Below are 25,000 nucleotides of genomic sequence, written 5' to 3'. Positions count from 1 at the left end.
MAAAAAAAGTTTGCTTTAGCCTGTCTGGTGTGCCAAATGGGCGAGGTTTACACTTTTCGGACTAATCCATTGTACCATGCAAGCTCAATCAAGCCCTGCTAAAGTATTTGAAATGAATTCAAATAGCATTTGAACCCGGGGCTGGTGTTTACTAGCCCTCTCCAAAGGAAGTGACAACGGGAATTCCTGGAGCTCACTGGAGCTGGCTGGTGGAGGAGTGGTGAAGGGGTGCAGCCAAAACGCAGCATGTGGCCTGCCAGAGTCAAAGGGGAGGAACCGTGCCAGGGCTCGTGTACGCCACCCGAGCCAAAAAACGCCAGAGAGCCAGGGTTTCACTGTTTGTGGAGCTCAACTCACACATACCATATAGTATCACATTCACAGCATTTTTTGGGAATCGACCAACGTAGCTACCACAACCAACGTTGAATAACTTTTTCCCTTGCAACATTTCTCCACCATAAAGATGCACAGCAGATATGCTGCACATTCCGTCCCCTCAGACAACCATTGCCAAATGTGCCGTTGTTGACATTCCTTCTGATCTATTGGGATTTCAATCTTCAGTACCAACCTGAAACTCATCGGTGCAGTTAACGAAAGCTTTTGGCTTGTGGTAAAAGAGGTGTAACATGATCTCAACTACCTCCTGCTTATTTTGCTTTGAACCCAGGAGGGTGGGCAGGAGGGAGAAATTGCTCCTGATTCTGATTTGATTTGGTCCAGATGGACCTGTGACAGGAGTAAGAGCAGTCCCACATGTTACTCAGTGCCCTGGTCTGTTAGCTGGGTCAGGGCTTGTCAGGGTCATGGTGGATGTCTCACTACTGATTGACTCCCAGGGTGTCCCAAACGGCACCTTATTCCCCCCTATGGGCCCTGGTCAAAAGTAGTGCACTACAAAGGGAATAGGGTTYCATTTGTGACACAACCCCACTTTCTGGAGAAACATGGTTTTCAGTTTCAGTCAAGAATACTGGAGGTTACAGCTACAGCTCCTTTACACATAGTAGAAATTAGGCCATTATTAGAATTTTAATTGAATCACATTTTTTCTAATAGAATGATGTCGAAATTCTTACCATTGCTTTATACAGAACGGATCGCCTTTGCCCTGACAGGTGATCTTTCATGCAACTCACTTAAAAAAAAAAWAKATATTAAACACCTGACATTCAAATGTTAATCCGGGGGAAGCCTTGACCCTGAGAATTGTAAGGAACCAGTCAGCACAAGGACTTAAACTTTAAATAATAACTMATCTCTGTTCTATTCTCCTCTCCCCCCATCACATCAATCTTGCTTTCTGAGTCATATCTTCCTTAGGGTGTTTTTTAGTCTTTTGGTTTTTATTATTACTCTTTAGTTTTTTTTAAAATCCTGTGGTGTTTTTTGTGTAGTGAATATTTATATAGTTTTTTAAAATTAGTTTTTTTTCCTGTTAAGTGAACTGCGTTGCATCCATGTCTGAAAWGTGCTATATAAATAAAGCTTGATTTGATTTGATCTGATTCCCCTGGAATGTCAGTGACTCACATTAAGAGTAGAATAACAGATTTCCACACTTTCATTTTAATAGGAAACCAATGAGAATACAGAAGGTTTGACATGCAACCAAACAGAGTCAATTGGTTGCAGAGAGACATRTGTTTCAGATAGACATATTGTCCACATGTCTTCGGGAACAATTAGACATACCCTTGTCTACGTAGGCCACCTAATGCAGTTACCGTGTTTCACATCAGAGCTGTCATACCAAACTGCTCTTACGCAAGTCACACCATCTCCCTGGAATTCTCCCACTCTCTGTGTGTCTTAATGATACGTAACAGTGTGTGTGTGTGTGTTTTTGCATTTTTCTATGTGTGCGCGTATTTGTGCATGTGTTTGTGTGGGTGTGCATGTGCCTGTGTGTGTGTATAGACACAGAGATCCTTTATCTTTGATTACTTTACAGCTTATGAAGAATCACACCTACACCTACGTGACTTCCATGCTTTATTACAGTTTATTACCCGTGGTGAGAAAAGTACTTGGGTAAAAGTAATGATACCTTAATAGAAAATGACCCAAGTAACAGTGGAAGTCACCCAGTAAAATCCTACTTGAGTAAAAGTTTAAAAGTATTTGGTTTTAAATATACTTACGTATCAAAAGTAAATGTAATTGCTCAAATACATTTAAGTGTCAGAAGTAAAAACATAAATAATTTCAAATTCCTTATATTAAGCAAACCAGACGGCACCATTTACTTGCTAATGTACGGATTGCCAGGGGCACCCTTCAACACAACATAATTTACAAACAAAGCATGTGCTTAGTGAGTCCGCCAATCAGAGGCAGTAGGGATGACCAGGGATGTTCATAATTTTCTGTTGGAATATAGTAAAGTAAAGTACTTTACTTTAAATAGTAAAGCAAAGTATGGATACTCCAAAAAACTACATTAGTCCTTTAAAGTATTTTTTACTTAAGTACTTTACACCACTATTTATTACATATTAAAATGTCTTGCAATTAATGAAGTTTCTGTATTAGGTGAAACTTAATATGTTACAAAAATATAAACGCAACATGTAAAGTGTTGGTCCCATGTTTCATGAGCTTATATAAAAGATCCCTGAAATGTTCCATACTCACAAAAAGCTTATTCCTGTGTACAAATTTGTTTACATCCCTGTTAGTGAGCATTTCTCCTTTGCCAAGATAATCCATTCACCTGACAGGTGTAGCATATCAAAAAGCTGTTTAAACAGCATGATCATTACACAGGTACACCTTGTGCAGGGTACAATAAAAGGCCACTCTAAAATTTGCAGTTTTGTGACACAACAATTCCAGAGACGTCTCAAGTTTTGAGGGAGCGTGCAATTGGCATGCTGACTGCAGGAATGTCCATCAGAGAATTTAATGTTAATTTCTCTACCATAAGCCGCCTCCAATGTCATTTTAGAGAATTTGGCAGTACGTCCAACCGGCCWCACAACCGCAGAGACCACGTGTAATCATGCCAGCTTAGGACCTCCACATCCTGCTTCTTCACCTGCGGTATCATCTAAGACCTGCCACCCAGACAGCTGATGAAAGTTAGGAGTATTTCTGTCTATAATAAAGCCCTTTTTTGGGCAAAAACTCATTCTGATTGGTTGGGCCAACTCCCCAGTGGGTGGGCCTGGCTCCCAAGTGGGTGGACCTATGCCCTCCCAGGCCCAGCCATGGCTGCGCCCCTGCCCAGTCACGGATTGCCCAGTCACGGATACTTTAGGTCAATGGGAACTGTCACCTTACGGGTAAAAGTGCCATGTAGCTACAGTATGCATACAACAGCGCCAGGGAGTGTTTGAGTGTTTGAACCAAACACACCTTTGGAGATCTATAAATACAAAGGTTCAGCGAGTTTTCAGGGSCAGGGAAACAGGATGTGCATATATGGAGTTCCAACACCTGGTTATGGTGTTAACCATTTAATCTCCCTTCAGAATGTATACGGAACACAAATATAAACGCAACGTGMAATAATTTCAAATKACAGTTTARATAAAGAAATCAGTCAATTTAAATAAAYAMATTAGGCCCTAATCTATGGATTTCACATGACTGGGCAGGGGCGCAGCCATGGGTGGGCTTGGGAGTGCATAGGCCCACCCACTTGGGAGCCAGCCCCACCCATGGCTGCCCCCCTGCCCAGTCATGTGAAATCCATAGATTAACACCGTAACCAGGTGTAGGAACTCCTTATATGCACATCCTGTTTCCCTGGCCCTGAAAACTCTCTGAACCTTTGTATTTATAGATCTCAAAGGGTGTGTTTGGTTCAAACACTCAAACACTCCCTGGTGCTGTTGTATGCATACTGTAGCTACATGGCACTTTAATCGTGAGGTGACAGTTCCCATTGACCTAAAGTASACTAGGGGCTGGATTCAATCCGTATCACGGAAGATCCGCGTTCAAATGTACAGGTAATTTCTGATTAAGTCGGCATATACAGCGTTTACCGTGAATGCAGTCTCGGGCAAATGTGGGAACATTGCCTTTAAATTTCAATTGAGGTATAACGCAGATCTTCCCCGATACTTAGGCGCTAAAAACATTTCCAGTTTGAGTTGACAGACAGGATAAATGTACGTCCACATCTAGCTTTCTGTTCTGATTGTGTCTGCGTTCCAGTGGAGAGGAACAGCCATGTCTGTCTGTTTGATAAGAGAGACAGTGGTGGGAAAGTATTTGGCAGAACTCCTGGTGGTGTGCTGGACCCGACCTGACTGGATGGAATCAGAGTAGATGATCAGTGCAGTCACACACATATGCAGTTATGCATTCTGACCTAACCTGCATAGCCTCAGTGTAGTGCAGTGACAGGTCGGTGTCTGGGTAGATTTAATCACAAATAAAGCTTGACTAAGTCCAAGTTGTGACATGGTGCTATTAACAGTAATTGACAAAAAAATTAAATAATGTAAATATCAATGTATCCAAGATACACAAGCGATAGCCTCCGATGACGGCATATTTCATATAATTCGACAAAATGACACACTGCTCAACTCAGCTCAGCTATAGCCTGGATAAAGCCTCTACAGTTACAACCAATAGGTGGCACTAAAAAAACAATATACAGTATGGACACATTTCATTATGTGAAATATTACACACACACATACATACAGTTGAAGTCGGAAGTTTACTGTAACGCTGTCGTGGTTGGAAGAAGAGGAGGACCAATGCGGCAGCATGGTAAGTGTCCATATTGTTTTAATACGAAATAATGAACACTGAACAAAAACAATAAAACGACAAACGAAACACTCCTGTCCGGTGAAACAAAACACAGAAAAAAATATACACCCACAACTCACAATGAAAAGAACAGCTTCCTAAATATGGCTCCCCAATCAGAGACAACGACTGACACCTGCCCTCTGATTGAGAACCAATCTAGCCCAACACATAGAAATCTACCAACAAACAAAACATAGAAAAACAACATAGAAGCTCACGCCCAACTCACACCCTGACCAAACTAAAATAAGGACATAACAAAGGAACTAAGGTCAGAAACGTGACATTCAGTTTTCACAATTCCCTGTCTTACGTCGGTTAGGGATCACCACTTTGTTTTTAAGATTGTGAAATGTCAGAATAATAGTAGAGAGAAGGATTTATTTCAGCTTTTAATTTCTTTAATCACATTCCCAGTGGGTCAGAAGTTTACATACACCTTAATTGTATTTCGGTAGCATTGCCTTTAAATTGCTTAACTTGGGTCAAACGTTTGGGGTAGCCTTCCACAAGCTCCCACAATAAGTTGGGTGAATTTTGGCCTATTCCTCCTGAACAGAGCTGGTGTAACTGAGTCAGGTTGTAGGCCTCCTTGCTCGCCTACGCTTTTTCAGTTCTGCCCACAAATGTTCTATGCGATTGAGGTCAGGGTGTTGTGATGGCCACTCCAATACTTGACTTTTGTTGTCTTAAGCCATTTTGCCACAACTTTGGAAGTATGCTTTGGGTCATTGTCCATTTGGAAGACCCATTTGCGACCAAGCTTTAACTTCTGACTGATGTCTTGAGATGTTGTTTCAATATAGCCACTCATTTTCCTGCCTCATGATGCCATCTATTTTGTGAAGTGCACCAGTCCTCCTGCTGCAAAACACCCCACAACATGATGCTGCCACCCGTGCTTCTCGGTTGGGTGGTGTTCTTGCGGCTTGCAAGCCCTCCCGCCTTTTTCCTCCAACCATGAATGATGTTCATTATTGCAACAGTTTATATTTTGTTGTTTTATCAGACCGAGGACATTTTTTCTAAAAAGTATTTTTGTCCCCATGTGCAGTTGCTAAACCATAGTCCTTGTTTTTTTAATGGCAGTTTTGGAGCAGTGCTTCTTCCTTGCTTGAGCGGCCTCATCTCAGGTTATGCTCGATATAGACTCGTTTTTACTGTAGATATAAGATACTTTTTGTACCTGTTTCCTCCAGCATCTTCACAAGGTCCTTTGCTGTTGTTCTGGGATTGATTTGCACTTTTCACACCAACGTACGTTCATCTCTAGGAGACAGAACACATCTCCTTCCTGAGCGGTATGACGGCTGCGTGGTCCCATGGTGTTAATACTTGCTTACTATTGTTTGTACAAATGAACGTGGTACCTTCAGGCGTTTGGAAATTGCTCCCAAGGATGAACCAGACTTGTGGAGGTCTACAATATTTTTTCTGAGGTCTTGGCTGATTTCTTTTGATTTTCCCATGATGCCAAGCAAGAGGCACTGAGTTTGAAGGTAGGCCTTGAAATACATCCACAGGTACACTTCCAATTGACGCAAATGATGTCAATAATTGTGTATGTAAACTTCCGACTTCAACTGTATATAAGCAAATGTCCATATCAACAATCTAAATGACTGAAAAATGCAGTTCAAAATATCAAAAAAGTGTCTCATCGAAACCAAATTTTTGCTTGATAAGTCAAATGCATCAAGGGGAAGTTGTCTATGGTCCTGTTCTTTCAACACTAGCCTAATACGCAAATTCCAAAGAAAAATGCATTCAGGCCTACCTTTACTTGTAAATGAAGTCTGTTCATCTGTCTTTCAGGGTGAACCTCTCAGTGTCRCGCCCTGACCTTAGAGAGCCTGTTTATTTCTCTATTTGGTTAGGTCAGGGTGTGATTTGGGTGGGCATTCTAGTTTTCTATTTCTTTGTTGGCCGGGTATGGTTCCCAATCAGAGGCAGCTGACTATCGTTGTCTCTGATTGGGAATCATACTTAGGCAGCCTGGTTTCCACCTGAGTTTGTGGGATCTTGTTTTTGCACAGTAGCTGTATAGCCCTGCAGAACTTTACGTTCGTTGATCTTTTGTTGTTTTTTTGGTATTCATTCTAAAATAAATTAAGATGTACACTTTCCACGCTGCGCTTTGGTCTCATTCCGACGACGGACGTAACACTCAGTGACAGCATTGTAGGAGTCACAGCAGAACCCCGTGTCCATTATCTTATTCTGCACGCACAGAGCAGACCCACCGTCACGTGGGAGACGCATCCCCGAGGCCTCCTTCGGTTTCATTTTCACACTGACACAAATAGTCACACACAAACAAACAGTAGCTGGTAGCACAGTTCTCCCACGCAGCACACAGGTAGGCAGCTCCATCCGTTAGGTCATCCTGCCGGTTGGAGAGGAAAATCCTCCCGTGCAAGTGCGCCCCCATGCAACCGCGCACGTAGGGTTGTTGTAGTTAGTCACATCCATCTTGTAAATGCCAAGGCCCCGCATTGAGTGGCGGGAGAAGCCCCATTCCTAGTACATTCACAAAACAGAAATGTCCAAGGTGTGTAACTGTCTGGGTAAAAAGTWGTAATTGTWAATGGCATTTCAGACARGTGGACAGTCCAGTACACATTGTTCGCCTGCCCGACATCTAGCAGTGAAGGAGWTGRTGGTTGCCTGTCATGAATAAAATCAGATCTTGTAGAGCTACTGTATGCTGCCTCTGTCTGGTCTTAACTTCCATTATAGTTGAAGTTCCACTCTTTCGAACCCTCCAAAYGGCATGTTGCATTATTCCAACTTGGAAAAGGGTATTTTTGCTCGCTAGCTAGCTTCGTTCAGTTCAAGGGAATGCGAGCGCCAAATGATGTAGACATTTCTAAATGTGCAGAACTTACCCTAGGTTCACCCACACAACATGTTTACAAAGCAGCGACCCCTATGCTAACCCTGTCCATTAACAGTGGCTGGWGTCACTGTCAACAATTTAAATGGATTTGAATGAAAGGAATGCATGAATACTGATGCAGTTTTAGCAAATTGAGATTTTTCACGTTAAAACTACCAGAATCATTGAGAAAAAACATTAGATAACAAATAAGAATTATGTTTTATAGAACAAGTCACATTTTAAAGATGAGTTTTGATGAGTTTCACCAGCACTGTAAATCCCTTTAACAACATGTTAAACAGACATGGTTTAAGCTGTGCATAGAATATGCCATATGGCCTGAGCTGAAGTGTTGACAGGTGTTTCAAAGGCAGTTGAGAATGAGATGACACAGACCAACCCAGCCGTCAGGCAAGAAAAATAACGTTTCAGACGCCTGAAMATGGGGAGTGACAGCAAAGGAAACAGAGCCTCCTATCAGTTCAACTGTAATCATGACAAATCTGTCAAGTCTCAAGCATTTACCATGCAACCATTCAGTTCCATTTTCACTTTTTTAAAATAGTTTTTTATTGTTTTTATTTACTTTTATTTAACTAGGCAAATCTGTTAAGAACAAATTCTTATTTACAATGACGGCCTACCAAAATGCGGGGGGCTGGGATAAAAAAATAAATACATATATATACATAAATATAGGACAAAACACACATCACGACAAGGTAGACTCCACGAAATGACATTGCCACGAGCAGCACCTCAGATATTAAGATGAGCGAGATGCAACACTTCGCTCTCACACGGTCACACACGGTATTCGCCGACGTGCACGGGTTTGCGTCACGCTGCTACAGCGTGGTAGACACAGGACCAAGACAGTGGAGAAGTTGAGCCTTGCGCTTTAACGCTCAGTTGTTGCGGAGGTTGACCCACTATGCCGTTTACGTTCTGCGTCTACGTCATAGCGCTGAAACAAAAAGATCTGTGTGATGCTGTGTGCCTCTGTGTGGCTCAGTCGGGAGCCCATGGTGCATGCAACGCCAGGGTTGTCGGTTTGATTCCCATGGGGGACCGGTATGAATAAGTACCAGGATATATGCACTCGCTACCTTAAATAAGAGTGTCTGCTAAAATGAAACATCTTTTAACACATACCTCCTACTGCTCTTGTTTGAGTCATAGGAGGTATGTCTTGAAAAGATCCTACGAAGATGACACTACAAGACAATCATGTCTAAAACACCTTACAACCAGTTGTTACAACATCAAGAAATTGTAKGACATATTRTTTTCTATTTCTGGGATTTTATTAAACACCTTGAACAGGGTAATTTTAAACCACATAGCCCACATCTTGTGAAATATGAGATGATTGTTCTACGGCAGCGTATCCTGTTCTAGTATTTCACACCAAATAAAAGGGTAAAGCGAAAGGCTACAAYGTATTCCAGGAAAAGTTGTAAATTCCTCACTTACACTCAGCCCCATTCCCTTTTTATAATGGAGCCTAATGATCGTCTCAGTAGSCTACCGCAGGTGACCAGTCTAAATACCATTGGAGCAACCTGGCTGGCACAAATGAGCACCACGTTCTTGGCTGGTTAAAAGCAGCAAGTCTCAAGTGTAGTAGAGTTGGCTACTGGGTCAATCAAGGGTCAGGATAATAATCCTAGCACAGAAGTTAAGCCTACACGGGGTCCATAATGATYTAGAGGTTCGAAGTTAGATAGGACTATATGATGAAGCATCAAGACAAAGATATGAGTTGAGCTTGCTAAGCAGYGAGTAGGGATATAGGAATGAGAATATCCCTTCTGTTATTAAATACCCACAATAGCATTTTTAATGGTCAATTACYGTGCAGAAATCAGGTTTATGAAAGCTAATAAAGTTGACTGGGAGGGTCTCAGTTAACAGCCATTATAATGGTCCACATGTGTTCCTGGTGGTTCCAGTTCCTCTGATGGGGTTAGCTCTGGAATGACTTCAAACAACATCATTTAGTATTGACCTCAAGACAATAGTGTGCTGTAGCCTATAGTCCAATAACTGCCTGGAGAAATGTATGTAGGAGTATGTAGGGGTTTCCATTTAAGTGATAATGCCCCAGAAGACGGTGTTTGAAGAATGTATTGGCACGGATGTTGTTAGGCCAAAGAGTACCAATATATCCTCCAAACACCGGCTTTGAGGGCATTATCACGTTTATACAACGGGTTACCAACACATTCATATAATGGTTGACACATTTTCATTATAAACGTTATTTTGATGAAGTTATTCATACTATTTCATGTTTCCACGAGATATAGTCCCGACACAAATCTAGGCTTGCGACGCAAGCCGTCTGGTCRYTYGTTCTATYGGTTCGGTTGCCAGAGACACGACCCAGTCGTTAAGTCTTTTTGTTCTGTATCTATGGACGTAACCCAGTCGTTCTTTCTAAATGTTCTATTGCCATACTGACTGGCAACGTTCTTATCCCTTGCTTGCTAGCTAGCCAACTACAGCTARCTTACAGTCACGTCAAACAGTGCAGCCACAATAACAGCAAAGTGGCTGCATTTGTATTTGTTKAAGCTGTTTTCTAGAGACATTTATTTGGATACATCCATAAYAATGAGCTAATGAGGSGCRAYTTCACCTGGCATAGAAAATGTGCWCACTCGTCAGGACACTGTTGTTCAGAGGAGTTGGCCAACAACACAGCTACAGTAACACAATCACTTCAAACTGAAGCTGGAAAGACCGCAAACTAGCTGCACTTCATTTCGTTTGACCTGTTTTCTATTGTTTTCTATTGAAACGTCTTTGKTTATAAACATACAAATTATACTGATTCATGATTTCGACTGGCTTAGAAAAGCTGTCTGCMTGTCTGCCTCGACCCGACTCCCGACCCCTACACGTTCATTACCATGGGACAGCTATGGGACATTCCGGCTGGAATGCATTTTTAACCAGTCAGCGTCCAGGGTTAGACCCGCCCGTTGTATAAACGTCTATATTCTAATCTTCATTGGACAGTACGCACGTGTGTTTCCATTTAGATGGTTTAAGAATGAGTCATTGTGAAGGTAGTGTACACTTCCCTGTCCAATCTAAGACATGCATTTTCGACGTGGTTCACATTGGTTGACTCTGAGTGATACGGCTCTATGTGAAACAAAGCAGGACAGTAGAGACAGACAGAGGGTAGGCAGAGGGGCCACTTATGGAATGCATTAGCCTTCAGTGTCAAATTAGAGTGAAATCATGAGGGGAAACACACACATCAGTCCAGGCAGGGGTGCCTCCCCTTCATCAGCCCCTGTATCTACGGCAGGAGAGGGGGGAAAAACGACCATGAAAGGAAGCCATTGTTGAGGGGAAGGCATGCAGATACTTCAAAACAGATGAAATCATGTTCTGTGTGAACAGGAAACAGAATTGTAACCTTTGACCCTCCGTGTAATGGACTCCTAACATGTGCTGCTGGGGGGGCTGCATGTCTTCATCTCACCACTGCAACAAATGTCTTACGTCGGACTGAGACCTAGCTGCTAACAATTGGGCGTTTCCCTAGAGGTCAATCTCTATCTATGTAAGAACAGAAGAACCAGGGTCAGTTCAAAGAAAATAAATGAAATGGGTACTTGATACAACAATTTGTTTCCTCCACTTATCTCTGCAGGCATTAGCCTACCATTTTAGTAGCCTATCAATAGATTCCTGTTTCTCTGACAAAAGGGTAGAACTGTCTGTCTTGGTAAATGAAGTCTAGACRGAACAAGTTAGGCCCTAATGTTCCCGGAACGTTTCCCAGTCACATTGATCTTATTAAAGCATATTTATAATCGTATCTATCACAAACTTAGAACTTGTATACAACATGTCTATCTTTCCATGCATAGGATAGGAGATGATCAGACATTCCTGGCTTGTAGGACTAATCCATTAAGCTCAGTTTTCCATCTATAGGATAACCTACGCTGCAATGAACAGGACGCACTGGTGTTTAATATTCTGACGACCTGGCAGCGTCCAATGTAAAAACAGACAGACCGCCACGCCTCATTTCGCGGAGTGTCTTTTAGGATGGGCTGTGGTCTGGCTCAAGGGAAGGGAGTTTATATATAGACCTGCTGGTTTCTGTTAACTCAATGGTGAATGAGGAAACTGAGACAGGAAGAGGTCTGTGTTGAGCCAACAGAAGCCATTACCTCGTCACCCAGAGGGCCTCTTCATGTGAGCTGATGATGTAGTGGAGGGTCAGGAGGGCACTTCCCGGCGGTGGGTTACGGATGTACAACACCCTCAACCTTGAACGCTGATCCATTCCCCATATACCATCAGACGACAGCTCAGCCCTGGTTCTGTTATTTGATTGTGCAGTTTGTGCACTGAAACCTAAGCACATACAGTGTCTACAGAAAGTATTCACACCCCTTGACTTTTTCCACATTTTGTTGCATCAACGATATACACAAAAAAGCTCTAAAATTTCTACAAAATATATCAATCAAATAAAAAATATATCAATAAAACACATCTTGATAAGATAAGTATGGCAGCGATTACAGCTGTGAGTCTTTCTGGGTAAAGGTGTCTACATGCTTCCCAGCCGAAACAGTTCGGTGGAGTTTGTGCATATATTATGACAATATTTTGTGATGTTTTTGTTCGTTATGGTCACGCACACACAAACAATTCTTGAGACAAACGAAGTCAACGCAACTTCGTCAGTGATTGGCCAACAAACAGTAGGGATTGTTCAATGAAGTGTTTGTTGTCATTCAATGAGAGACAAATCATTTTCATGCAGGTTTTCACTTGAGAAATACTGCACCAGAAACATCTTAGTTAGATGTAAAATTGTGCGACTAAGATCTCCTCGGTAAAAACATCAAATATAATGACAGATGTTTTTTTGTTATCTTAGATTCATTTGGACTATTTTAAGGAAGTGTATAGTGTCCATGGTTTCTCAAAATGGACAACCAGTACTATTGCCAATTTTTTATTGTTTTTCAAGCTAAGGTCTTTTAAGGGAGTATGTAAACACACTCGTTCATTTCGCCTAGCCGAGTTTGGCTACGCGCCAGTCTAACTGAAGCATGATAACGTCTCTAAGAGCCTGGCACACCTGGATTGTACAAAAATCGGCATATTTTTTCTTTTTAAAATTCCTTCATCATTGCTAGACTGCCATTTCCATGTCTTGCCATATATTTTCAAGCCAATTTAAGTCAAAACTGTAACTAGGCTACTCAGGAACATTCATTGTTGACTTGGTTTTTTAGGTTTTTGTCCTGCTGAAAGGTGAATCTGTCTCCCAGTGTCTGTTGGAAAGCAGAGTGAACCAGTGTTTCCTCTAGGATTTTGCCTGTGCTTAGCTCTATTCTATTTCTTTTCATGCTAAAATACTCCCCTGTCCTTGCCGATGACAAGAATTTGCATAACATGACACAGTCACCACCATGCTTGAAAATATGAAGAGTGGTACTCAGTGATGTGTTGTGTTGGATTTGCCCCAAACATAACACTTTGTATTTAGAACATAAAGTTAATTTCTTTGTCACATTATTGGCAGTTTTACTATAGTGCCTTATTGTAAACAGGATGCATGTTTTGGAATATTTGTATTCTGTACAGGCTTCCTTCTATTCACTCTGTCATTTAGGTTAGTATTGTGGAGTGACCACAATGTTGTTGATCCATACTCAGTTTTCTCCTATCATATACATTAAACTCTGTAACTATTTTAAAGTCACCGTTGGCCTGAGCGGTTTCCTTCCTCTCCGGCAACTGAGTTTGGAAGGATGCCTGTATCTTTGTAGTGGCGTGGTGTATTGATACCCCATCCAAAAGTGTAATTGATAACATAACCATGCTGAAAGTGATATTCAATGTCTGTTTTCTTTTTTACCAATAAGTGTCTGTTGTGGTTGAATCTGTGTTTGAAATTCACTGCTCGACTGAGGGACCTTACAGATAATTGTATATGTGGGGTACAGAGATGAGGTAGTCAAACACTATTATTGTACACAGAGTGAGTCCATGCAACTTATTACGTGACTTGTTAAGCACATTTTTACTCCTGAACTTATTTACGCTTGCAATAACAAGGGGTTGAATACTTAATGACTTATTGATTTTCTGCTTGTAAKTTTTTATTAATTTGTAAACATTTCTAAAAACATAATTCCATTTTGACATTATGGGGTRTTGTGTGTAGGCCAGTGACACAAAATCTAAATKTGATCCATTTTAAACTCAGGCTGTAACACAACAAAATGTGGAAAAAGTCAAGGGGTGTGAATACTTTCTGAAGGCACTGTATAATCTCTAGTCTCTTTTCTCTACTTCAAATGCAAAATATGTTAAGCAACTTTCTCCCTAATCACAACTAGTCTTGAATCAACACCAAAAGCTGTCYGACTAGTAAGTTAGATTGCCATTCAAGAGATAAATTAGGTAGCATTAGCATACCAATGCTTTTGTGAGTCTGTAGCTGTAGCTCTCTCTGACTGTCGGATGCCAAGGGCTTTCTCCTGAAGGTGGGGGGGGGGGCGCCTTATGAACCAATCAGAGAAGACATTCCTCCTTCCTCGTCCTCACCCATCCTCTTTGCTCTACCTCCCACAACTACGTCCCCAACCTCCTCTTCTCTACCCACAATCATCTCAATGGAACTGGGGTATTCCATTCTGCCTGTGGCCGCGCACGTTTCAATGAAGCCTCCCCAACAATGTGTGCCCACACATGAAAGTGATGCCTGGCCCTAAAGAGAATCGGGAAGCAGCCTGCCCAAAGCGTCCGCACTTGAACTGCTCCCATTCAGCCGAGGGCCCCCTTTTATCCGTCAGCACACTGAGCAAGCTGCTCCTAGCCTTAATTCTCCTGACCCCTCAATGCAGTCGGATATTGCGGCATAATCCCTTTTTTCAGACCTTCTCAATTGCAGTTTGACTTTTTTTCTTTTCTTTCCCCGGTCCCCCTCTACCTACCTTTTTCTTTTACGCCGTCCCCGTTATACTTATTTTCTCTCTCTCTCTCTTTCGCTCTCTCTATCTGCCATCTCTCTCTCTTTCTCTCCCCCTCTCTCTCTCTCTTTCTCTCCTCCTCTCTGTCCCCCCCTCCCTCTCTCTATTCCTCCATTCCTCCTCTTTCTCTCCCCTGCCTTTAAGCCCCAGCATTCCCCTGACCTCTCTTCCCTGGGCTGCGACAGCGGTACACAATGTGCTCCCAGTGTCAGGGGATTAACTATTCATGGAGGAGACTGCTGCAACTCCACCACATAGCTCTGCCTGCAAAGAGAAGAGAGGAGACGAGAGGAGAAGAGAAGAGAGGGGAGGCAGGGCCCTGAGAAGAGAAGAGACTAGAAGAGAAGAGAGGCAGGGCCCTCCAAAGGGATGTGATTGTGTGAAAGGAATTATAGAATGGTCTGAGGTGGAGGGCCAAGGAGGGACTTGGATGGGGGGAAAGAAAGGGACGGGAGAGGGAAAAAAAGACAGAGATGAGGATGGGGATTGGTGGTGGTCATGCTGGTATGTTGGTATTCCATTTTGTACATGTTAGAAATGTCCTCTTTTGGTAAAGAGCTATTCAGGACTAAAATAGTTACAAAAGGCGGGTGACCCTTTATAAAAACAATCTCGTTTTAAATTTTCTGACTGCCTTCTTTCTCAGCATCAGACACTGTAGAGTTAAGTCAAGGATRTGTTCCATTGACAGTGTTCAGCAGATGGGGAATACTCACATAATGTTATGTGACATACAGAAACAGAACAAGTACGAACAATGTAAATAACGTATTTCGGATTCTCTAAAAAAGAAATGAATTCAGTTGATGAACATAGTGACACTGAGGTTGTGACGCATACTGCGTGTTACTGGTTTCCACAGGGAAGGACCTCGCTGTCTCTGGTAGGCAGGGACGTTGTGTCTCTCGGGTCGGGTGGGGCCTCTCTCTCTGAACAGAGCAGAACAGAACAGCTGGAGTAACAATACATCATCATGGGAGGATATCTTAGATCAGCTTTAGCCAGGCTGGCGCAGAGCTGGATATGTTCAGCAGAAGTGCATATCTATATGATTGAAATGACCGTACGATACAGTAAGTGTGACTGCTTAATGTATAACAAAACGGATGATTACCTATACATGCATGTTGAGTAGCAGGCAGCTCACCCGTAGCTTCCACAGTCCAAAGCAATGCCTCCTTGAGGACTAGAAACGATATAGGCCCCAAAGACAAAACCACATCAGCTCATAGTGTATCTGATTATTTTGGATTCCATTTCTCTACAGTCTCTTGTCTCAACAACAAATACCATCCCATTTGGTATTGTGGCCTTTTCTTTATGATTCAGGCTTTCTCTCACGTATAYCTCTATCAACGCAGAGTCCTAGTGTGGATTGGAGGAGCCCGTTGATGTTTCCGGTTGGTGCTGGGAGACTTCCAGCAACATGCCTCTGACTGGGTCTCCTAGCAGCAGCCATTCATCCCATTTATGTGGTTTGTGTCCCAAATGGCACTCTATTCRCCATAGGGCTCTGGTCAGAAGTAGTGCACTATGCAGCCGTGGCCTTTCTTCCAGGGGCATTACCACCTCTGTCTGAAAGTGACTTTACTCCAGGCCCATCTCTCTCTCTCCATCTCTCTCTCTCTCTCTCTCTCTCTCTCCTCTCTCTCTCTCCTCTCTCTCTCTCTCTCTCTCTCTTCTTCTCTCTCTCTCTCTCTTCTCTCTCTCTCTCTCTCTCTCTCTCTCCTCTCTCTCTCTCAATTCAATTCAATTCAATTCAATTCAAGGGCTTTATTGGCATGGGAAACATGTGTTAACATTGCCAAAGCAAGTGAGGTAGATAATATACAAAAGTGAAATAAACAATAAAATTAACAGTAAACATTACACATACAGAAGTTTCAAAACAATAAGACATTACAAATGTCATATATATATATACAGTGTTGTAACAATGTACAAATGGTTAAAGCACACGAGTTAAAATAAATAAACATAATATGGGTTGTATTTACAATGGGGTTTGTTCTTCACTGGTTGCCCTTTTCTTGTGGGCAACAGGTCACAAATCTTGCGCTGTGATGGCACACTGTGGAATTTCACCCAGTAGATATGGGAGTTTATCAAAATTGGATTTGTTTTCGAATTCTTTTGGTGATCTGTGTTAATCTGAGGGAAATATGTCTCTCTAATATGGGTCATACATTGCGGCAGGGAGGTTAGGAGTGCAGCTCGTTTCCCTCATTTGTGGGCAGTGAGCACATAAGCCTGTCTTCTTGAGAGCCATGTCTGCCTACGGCGGCCCTTTCTCATAGCAGGCTATGCTCACTGAGTCTGTTCAATAGTCAAAGCTTTCCCTTAAGTTTGGTCAGTCACAAGTGGTCAGGTATTCTGCCCACTGTGTACTCTCTGTTTTAGGGCCAAATAAGCATTCTAGTTTGCTCAGTTTTTTGTTATATTCTTTCCATGTGTTCAACTAAATTATCATTTTTGTTTTCTCAATGAATTTGGTTGGGTCTAATTGTGCTGTTGTCCTGGGGCTCTTGGGGTGTGTTTGTGTTTGTGAACAGAGACCCCTAGGACCAGCTTGCTTAGGGGACTCTTACTCCAGGTTCCCATCTTCTCTGTAGGTGATGCTTTGTTATGGAAGGTTTGGGAATCGACTTTCCTTTTAGGTGGTTGTAGAATTAACGTCTCTTTTCTGGATTTTGATAATTAGTGGGTATCGGCCTAATCTGCTGCTGCATGCATTATTGGTGTTCTACGTTGTACACGGAGGATATTTTTGCAGAAATTCTGCATGCAGAGTCTCAATTTGTGTGTTTGTCCCATTTTGTGAAATCTTTGTTGGCTTGAGGCGGACCCCAGACCTCCAAACCATAAAGGGCAATGGGCTCTATGACTGATTCAAGTATTTTTAGCCGATCCTAATTGTGATGTTGAAAATTTATGTTCCTTTTGATGGCATAGAATGCCCTCTTCCTTGTCTCTCAGATCTTCACAGCTTTGGAAGCTACCTGTGGTGCCTGATGTTTAGGCCGAGGTATGTATAGTTTTTTGTGTGCTCTAGGGCAACGGTTGTCTAGATGGAATTTGTTGGTCCGGCGGACTGACCTTGTCTTTGGAAACACATTATTATTGGTCTTACTGAGATTTACTGTCAGGGCCCAGGTCTGACAGAATCTGTGCAGAAGATCTAGGTGCTGCTGTAGGCCCTCCTTGGTGGTGACAGAAGCAGCAGATCATCAGCAAACAGTAGACATTGACTTCGGATTCTAGTAGGGTGAGACCGGGTGCTGCAGACTGTTCTAGTGCCCGCGCCAATTCGTTGATATATGTTGAAGAGGGTGGGGCTTAAGCTGCATCCCTGTCTCACCCCACGACCCTGTTGTGAAGAAATGTGTGTGTTTTTTGCCAATTTTAAACCGCACACTTGTTGTTTTGTGTACATGGATTTTATGATGTCGTATGTTTTTCCCAACACCACTTTCATCAATTTGTATAGCAGACCCTCATGCCAAATTGAGTCGAAGGCTTTTTTAAATCAACAAAGCATGAGAAGACTTTGCCTTTGTTTGGTTTGTTTTGGTTTCAATTAGGGTGTGTAGGGTGAATACATGGTCTGTTGTACGGTAATTTGGTAAAAAGCCAATTTGACATTTGCTCAGTACATTGTTTTCATTTTGGAAATGGTACGAGTCTGCTGTTAATGATATAATGCAGAGTATTTTCCCAAGGTTACCTGTTGACGCATATTCCACGGTAGTTATTGGGGTCAAATTGTCTCCACTTTTGTGGATTGGGTGATCAGTCCTTGGTTCCAAATATTGGGGAAGATGCCAGAGCTAAGGACGATGTTAAAGATTTTAATATAGCCAATTGGAATTTGTTGTCTGTATATTTGATCATCTTCATTAAGGATACCATCAACACCACAGGCCTTTTGGGTTGGAGGGTTTTTATTTTGTCCCTGTAACTCATTCAAGGTAATTGGAGAATCCAGTGGGTTCTGATAGTCTTTGATAGTTGATTCTAGAATTTGTATTTGATCATGTAATGTTTTTTGCTCTTTATTCTTTGTTATAGAGCCAAAAGATTGGAGAATGGTTTTACCCATACATCTCCATTTTGGATATAATTTCTTCGTGTTGTTGTTTGTTAGTGTTTTCCAATTTTCCAGAATGGTTAGAGTCTATGGATTCTTCAATTACATTGAGCTGATTTTCTGACGTTGTGTTCCTTCTTTTTCCGTAGTGTATTTCTGTATTGTTTTTAGTGATTCACCATAGTGAAGGCGCTAGAGTAGCTCAGGTTTTCGGGTCTCTAGTTTTTGGTTTGGACAGGTTTCTCAATTTATTTCTTAGATTTTGCATTCTTTATCAAACCATTTGTCATTGTTGTTCTCTTTCTTCGGTTTTCTATTTGAGATTTTTAGATTTGATAGGAAGCTGAGAGGTCAAATATAACTGTTAGATTTTCTACTGCCAAGTTTACACCTTCACTATTGCAGTGGAACGTTTACCCAGGAAGTGTCTAAAAGGGATTGAATTTGCTGTTGCCTAATTGTTTTTTGGTAGGTTTCCAAAACTGCATTCCTTCCATCTATAGCATTTCTTAATGTTACTCCAGTTCCTTGGCTTTGATGCCTCATGATTGAGTATTGCTCTGTTCAAGTAGACTGTGGATTTTGCTGTGGTCTGATAGGGGTGTCAGTGGCTGACTGTGAACGCTCTGAGAGACTCTGGGTTGAGGTCACGTGATAAGTAGTCCTACAGTGCTACTGCCAAGAGATGAGCTATAGGTGTACCTACCATAGGAGTCCCCTCGAAGCCTACCATTGACTATGTACATACCCAGCGTGCGACAGACGCTCGCAGGAGTTGTACCCGTTTTTGTTGGTTATGTTTGTCATAGTTGTGCCTAGGTGGGCATATGGGGGGGGAATGCTGTCCCTCCAGTAGGTGTTTGTCCCCTGTGTGCTGAGAGGTGTCAGGTTCCTGTCCAGTTCTGGCATTTAGGTCGCCACAGACTAATACATGTCCCTGGGCCTGGAAATGATTGATTTCCCCCTCCAGGATGGAGAAGCTGTCTTCATTAAAAGTATGGATTCTAGTGGGGGATATTAGGTAGCACACAGGAGGACATGTTTTCTCTGTTAAGATCATTTCCTTTTGAATTTCTAGCCAAATGTAAAATGTTCCTGTTTTGATTAATTAATGGAGTGAGTTAGGTCTGCTCTAACCAAATTAGCATTCCCCCTGAGTCCCTTCCTGTTTCACACCTGTGTTTGGTGGATGGGACTACCAGCTCTCTGTGACCTAGAGGGCAACCCAGTGGTCCGTCTCTCTATACCATGTTTCTTGCAGGATGACAATGTCTGCATTACCGATTTTTTGGTGAAGTCCGGGTTCCTGCTCTTTAGGCCAAAGGCAGATGACCTCAGACCTTGATATTCCAGGATGATATAGTGAAGGCTTTTTGTTCCATAAAGTGTCCAATGTTGTGTGGTCGGGGCTTGGCCTCAGGCCAGTAAGTGTGAGCAGAGCCTGCTGACCATCTGGTACATGCCGTTGGCTTGGGCGAGTGTAAGAGTGGGGTTGGGCCAGTTTGCCCGCTCACTACCTGGGCGTATGTGTGACTTCCATGTTGATGCCTCTTGCGGGGTGGGGTGCATGGGTGGGCAGGAGTGGCATGGGTCTGATCTGAGGGGGCCTAAATTGGGTGTGGGCATGGTTGATGTTGGGGGGGGTGTAGGTCTAGGGGGGGTCGCTGGAGGTCTTGGAGGGTGTCTCGCTGGTCTGGGTGGGTGTCTATTGATCTGTTGCTCCTGTGTGAAGTGTTGGGGCTTCGTTGAGAGCGATGTCCTTAGAGTCCGGGCAAAGGTGGGCACTGCTGCCTTGTAGAGGTGGACCTGGTCATAGAGGCTGTTCAAGTCCAGGGTGGAGTGGTGGGCCAGAAAAACATTTGGTTTTGAGGCACAGTCACGGGAAATGCTTGCGTTTACCCCGCTGTATTGTAGCAGGGTGGAAGTCTTTTCGTGGTTAGCATGTGGAGATAACCACTTGTGCGTTGGGGAAAGTAGAAGAAGCTTTTTCAATCACTCCCCTTCAGTGCTGGTGGCCACCCTTTCCTGCTGTGCTCTCAGGTCGTTTGTGCCTGTGTGTATTATTATGTGGCTAGGTGAGCCTAGTTTGTCCTCAGACAGAAGGTCTAGGGCGCGCTGGGTGTTTGGACACCAGAGTTTAGACACACTGTTTTGGGAAAAAAGTTTTTTTTCTTCTTATATTTCCCATTTGAGTCCATAAGGAGAAAATCTGTGTCTTGTGTTTTGTCCTCAGTGGGTGTGGGGGGGTTGTCAGGAGGGCTATCAGGGTGGCTGACAGGGGGGTGCTCAGAGGGAGTGAGAGCTGCTGGGCTTGGGTTTTTCTTTTGTCTGTCTGCTGTGATGTCGACTCTATGGTCACGGTCTGGTGTGGACTGTTCTGCTGTGGTGTTCGAGACTTTTGTCGGTGGCTGAAGGTGCTGAGGTGGGCTCTCTCTCACTCCCTCTCTCCAATTCCATTGCCGTGTTCTGGTCTCTCTGTCTCTCTTAATAGCTACTAGTTGCCTCCTGCCCATCTCTCCTTTAAAACAATCCACGAAGCAAAGGCCCCCCTTTTATGTCCAGGGCCCTGGAGTGGCACTGGGCCTTTTTAAAAAGCATTTGTTGTGAAGATGAGGCCTTGCTCTGTGGAGTGAGCCTGGAAGAGGAGGCACAATGAGAGCCAATTGAGGCCTCATGCAGTCCACAAGACGGGGGCATATACATTCATTCACAGAGCCCTGCTGGTCGGCGGACCACAGGCCGGGGAGTGGAGCCAGAGACAGACTGAGGAGACAGTCCTCCTTTTGAGGAGCTGGAGCGGGCCACGGAGGGGAGGGGGGTCATCACAGAGAGGTGACAGTCCTAAAGAAGGCTACGCTGTCTGTCGGTCCCCAGCCCCCGCCTGGCCCGCCTGGCCCACAGCTTCATGTCAACTGTGTATAGGGAGAGTTCTTTTCAGGAGCCTGTCGCCATCCCCTGTTGCATTCGACCAAACCACTGTGCAGTAGACAACTTTTCTTTGTATTGATGTGGTGATTCATTTCAGACATCTTGGACACTATTCGGAAGATGTAGAGTATCTCTGGATCAATAGAAATATCCATATAGACGTACAAATATGGGATCTTAATTTGAACCAGTTTGCCAGAGCAGGAAAATAATCCTGCAGCAACAAGAAGTCTCAAAGTGGAAATTACAAACTTCAGAAGCCTTTTAAAACCTCAAATAAACTACAAGTTCTACATTTCCTGCATTAAAGGAAAGTTATCCTGCAACAGGGTGGTCAAATTAAGATCCTACATCTGTATGATAACCAAGTTATCTTTCAACTTCTGCATTTTAAAAATGTTATAATTCACCTAATTTTAACATTCTGTATTGAACACATGCTCAACTTAATAAAAACATGTTTTCCCATCTCAAGAGGTTAAATAAAAAATAAAAAATCCATAGTAAGTGTCTATTATGTGCCAAATAAAGTAACAGGGTTGACCGTAACAGGGTTGACGATTTAAAAAAGACTGTATAAAATAAATAATACAAATACTGAGCTATATTGGATGCAATTTTGTTTTTACAATATTATTTTCTACTAGTACAATTGCTCAGATAAAGAGACTCTGTTTAACAAGTAGTCTGGCCACTCTACCATAAAGTCCTGATTGGTGGAGTGCTGCAGAGATGGTTGTCCTTCTGGAAGGTTCTCCCATCTCCACAGACGAGCTTGGGTTCTTGGTCACCTCCCAGCCCAAGGCCCTTCTCCCCCTATTGCTCAGTTTGGTCGGGCGGGCAGCTCTAGGAAGAGTCTTGGTGGTTCCAAACTTCTTCCATTTAAGAATGATGGAGGCCGCTGTGTTCTTTGGGATATTCAATGCTGCAGAAATTATATGGTACCCTTCCACCGATCTGTGCCTTGACACAGTGCTGTCTCAGAGCTCTATCTACACAGAATAAATCCAGTGAGGGATTTAGAAAAACTCATGTGAACTTCATGTGAAGATATGTGTCTCAGTCTGGTTGCATGATTCTGCCACCAAACCACTGTGCATGTAGATCAACTTTCTTTTGATTGATGTGGTGATTCATCTTCAGTAACATCTGGGGCACTAGCGGATGTAGATGTAGAGTAATCTCTGGATTCAATAGAAATATCATATACGACGTCACAAATATGGGATCTTAAATTTGAACCAGTTTGCCAGAGCAGGAAAATAAGTCCTGCATGCAACAGAGAAGCTTCAAAGTGGAAATTTAGCAAACTTAGAAGCCACTTTAAAACCCTCAAATAAATACAATTGTACAATTCCTGCATTAAAAGGAAAGTATCGCTGCAACAGGGTGGTGTCAAAATAGATCCTACATCTGTATATAACCAAGTTATCTTTCAACTTCTGCATTTTAAAAATGTTATATATTCACCTTAATTTTAAACAATTTCTGTTATTGAAACATGCTCCTTAATAACATGTTTTACCTCGTACACAATGTTCGAAAGAATGGTGTTAACAATTATATAACACTAAATCTCTTAGTATATGTCTTCTTATGGCTGATAGTAAGGGGAACTTAGATTATGTTGGCCAATAAAATAGAACGTTTGGAACAGGTGGTATTGGATGCGTCCATCTAGGTAACAGGGTGTGAAACGCGGCCTGTTAAAAGACCTTTGTCATCATGCAGTCTATAAATAAGAATTGACTAAAATATATGCAACATATAATATTTACTATTAGTGATGAGTGGACTTATTAAGTGAGTGCATATTTTTGTTTTAATTTTAATAACAGACAGCTATCTATACTATATTCTTTATAACTAAGTTGACTTATGAAAATTAAGCTTTGCTCTCAGAGAGATAAACAGAACAGAGCTACTCTTGTTTATTACAAATGTTGTAATGGACATGTAAGTAATGTTTTTCTAGATGATCAAAGAAGCGGTCCATGAGAAGAATATCTAGATCTCGCCTACTTCGTTGCTCTTTTGGTTCTTTTTCTAGCCAACTCTAGGGGGTCTGGTCAGTGTAGATTTTTATCGAGTGACCACAAGCTCTTATTGAAAATACAGACGAGATATGATGGTTTTTCACTTCTTACGGCTTCCACTAGACGTCAACAGTCAATGAACCTAAGTCTATGATCAAGCCTTTTGTTCATAAAGATATATATGTGAGGAAGAATTGGAGAACACATGTGGGAGGGATCTTTGACCAGTCCTTGCCATACAGAATATGTCCAGAGTCCTGATATCCGCTAGATCTCCCTTCAATTCAAAACGCACAGCTTTTTCAATGGGGTTCATCTTTCCACTCGATGTCCCTGATGTTCGTCTCGCCAATCCAAAAGTGCGATCGCCGCTGAAAAACATCCACACAGCATGATGCTGCACACATGCTTACCGTAGGGATGTGCCAGGTTTCCTCTAGATGTGATGCTTGGCATTCAGGCCAAAGAGTTTCAATCTTGGTTTCATCAGACCAGAGAATCTTGTCCCGGGTGGGCAGTGGTCTAGGCACTTCATCGCAGTGCTAGCTGCGCCACCAGAGTCTCTGGGTTCGCGCCCAAGCTGGGCTGGGTTCGCGCCCAGGCTCTGTCGCAGCCGCGCAACCGGGAGATCCGTGGGGTGACGCACAATTGGCATAGCGTCGTCGGCGGTTTAGGGAGGGTTTGGCCGGTAGGGAGGGTTTGGCCGGTAGGGATATCTTGTCTCAGTATGTAAAATGTAATAAAAAATGTATGCACTCTACTGTAAGTCGCTCGGATAAGCAGCGTCTGCTCTTGGTCGGTGGAGATATCCTTGTCTCAGCATGTAAAAAAAAAAAAAAAAAAAAAAGATGTAATAAATGTATGCACTCTACTGTAAGTCGCTCTGGATAAGAGCGTCTGCTAAATGACTAAAAATGTAAATGTAAAAATTTTCTTTAGGTGCCTTTTGGCAAACTCCAAATGGGCTGTCGTGCATTTTACTGAGGAGTGGCTTCCTTCTGGCCACTCTACCATAAAGTCCTGATTGGTGGAGTGCTGCAGAGATGGTTGTCCTTCTGGAAGGTTCTCCCATCACCACAGACAAGCTTGGTTTCTGGTCACCTCCCAGCCCAAGGCCCTTCTCCGATTGCTCAGTTTGGTCGGGCGGGCAGCTCTAGGAAGAGTCTTGGTGGTTCCAAACTTCTTCCATTTAAGATTGATGGAGGCCGCTGTGTTCTTTGGGATATTCAATGCTGCAGAAATGATATGGTACCGCTTCCCA

This window comes from Salvelinus sp. IW2-2015, linkage group LG26 (genome assembly GCF_002910315.2).
Source record: "Salvelinus sp. IW2-2015 linkage group LG26, ASM291031v2, whole genome shotgun sequence".
NCBI lineage: Eukaryota > Metazoa > Chordata > Actinopteri > Salmoniformes > Salmonidae > Salvelinus > Salvelinus sp. IW2-2015.
Note: the sequence above shows the minus strand (reverse complement) of the source record.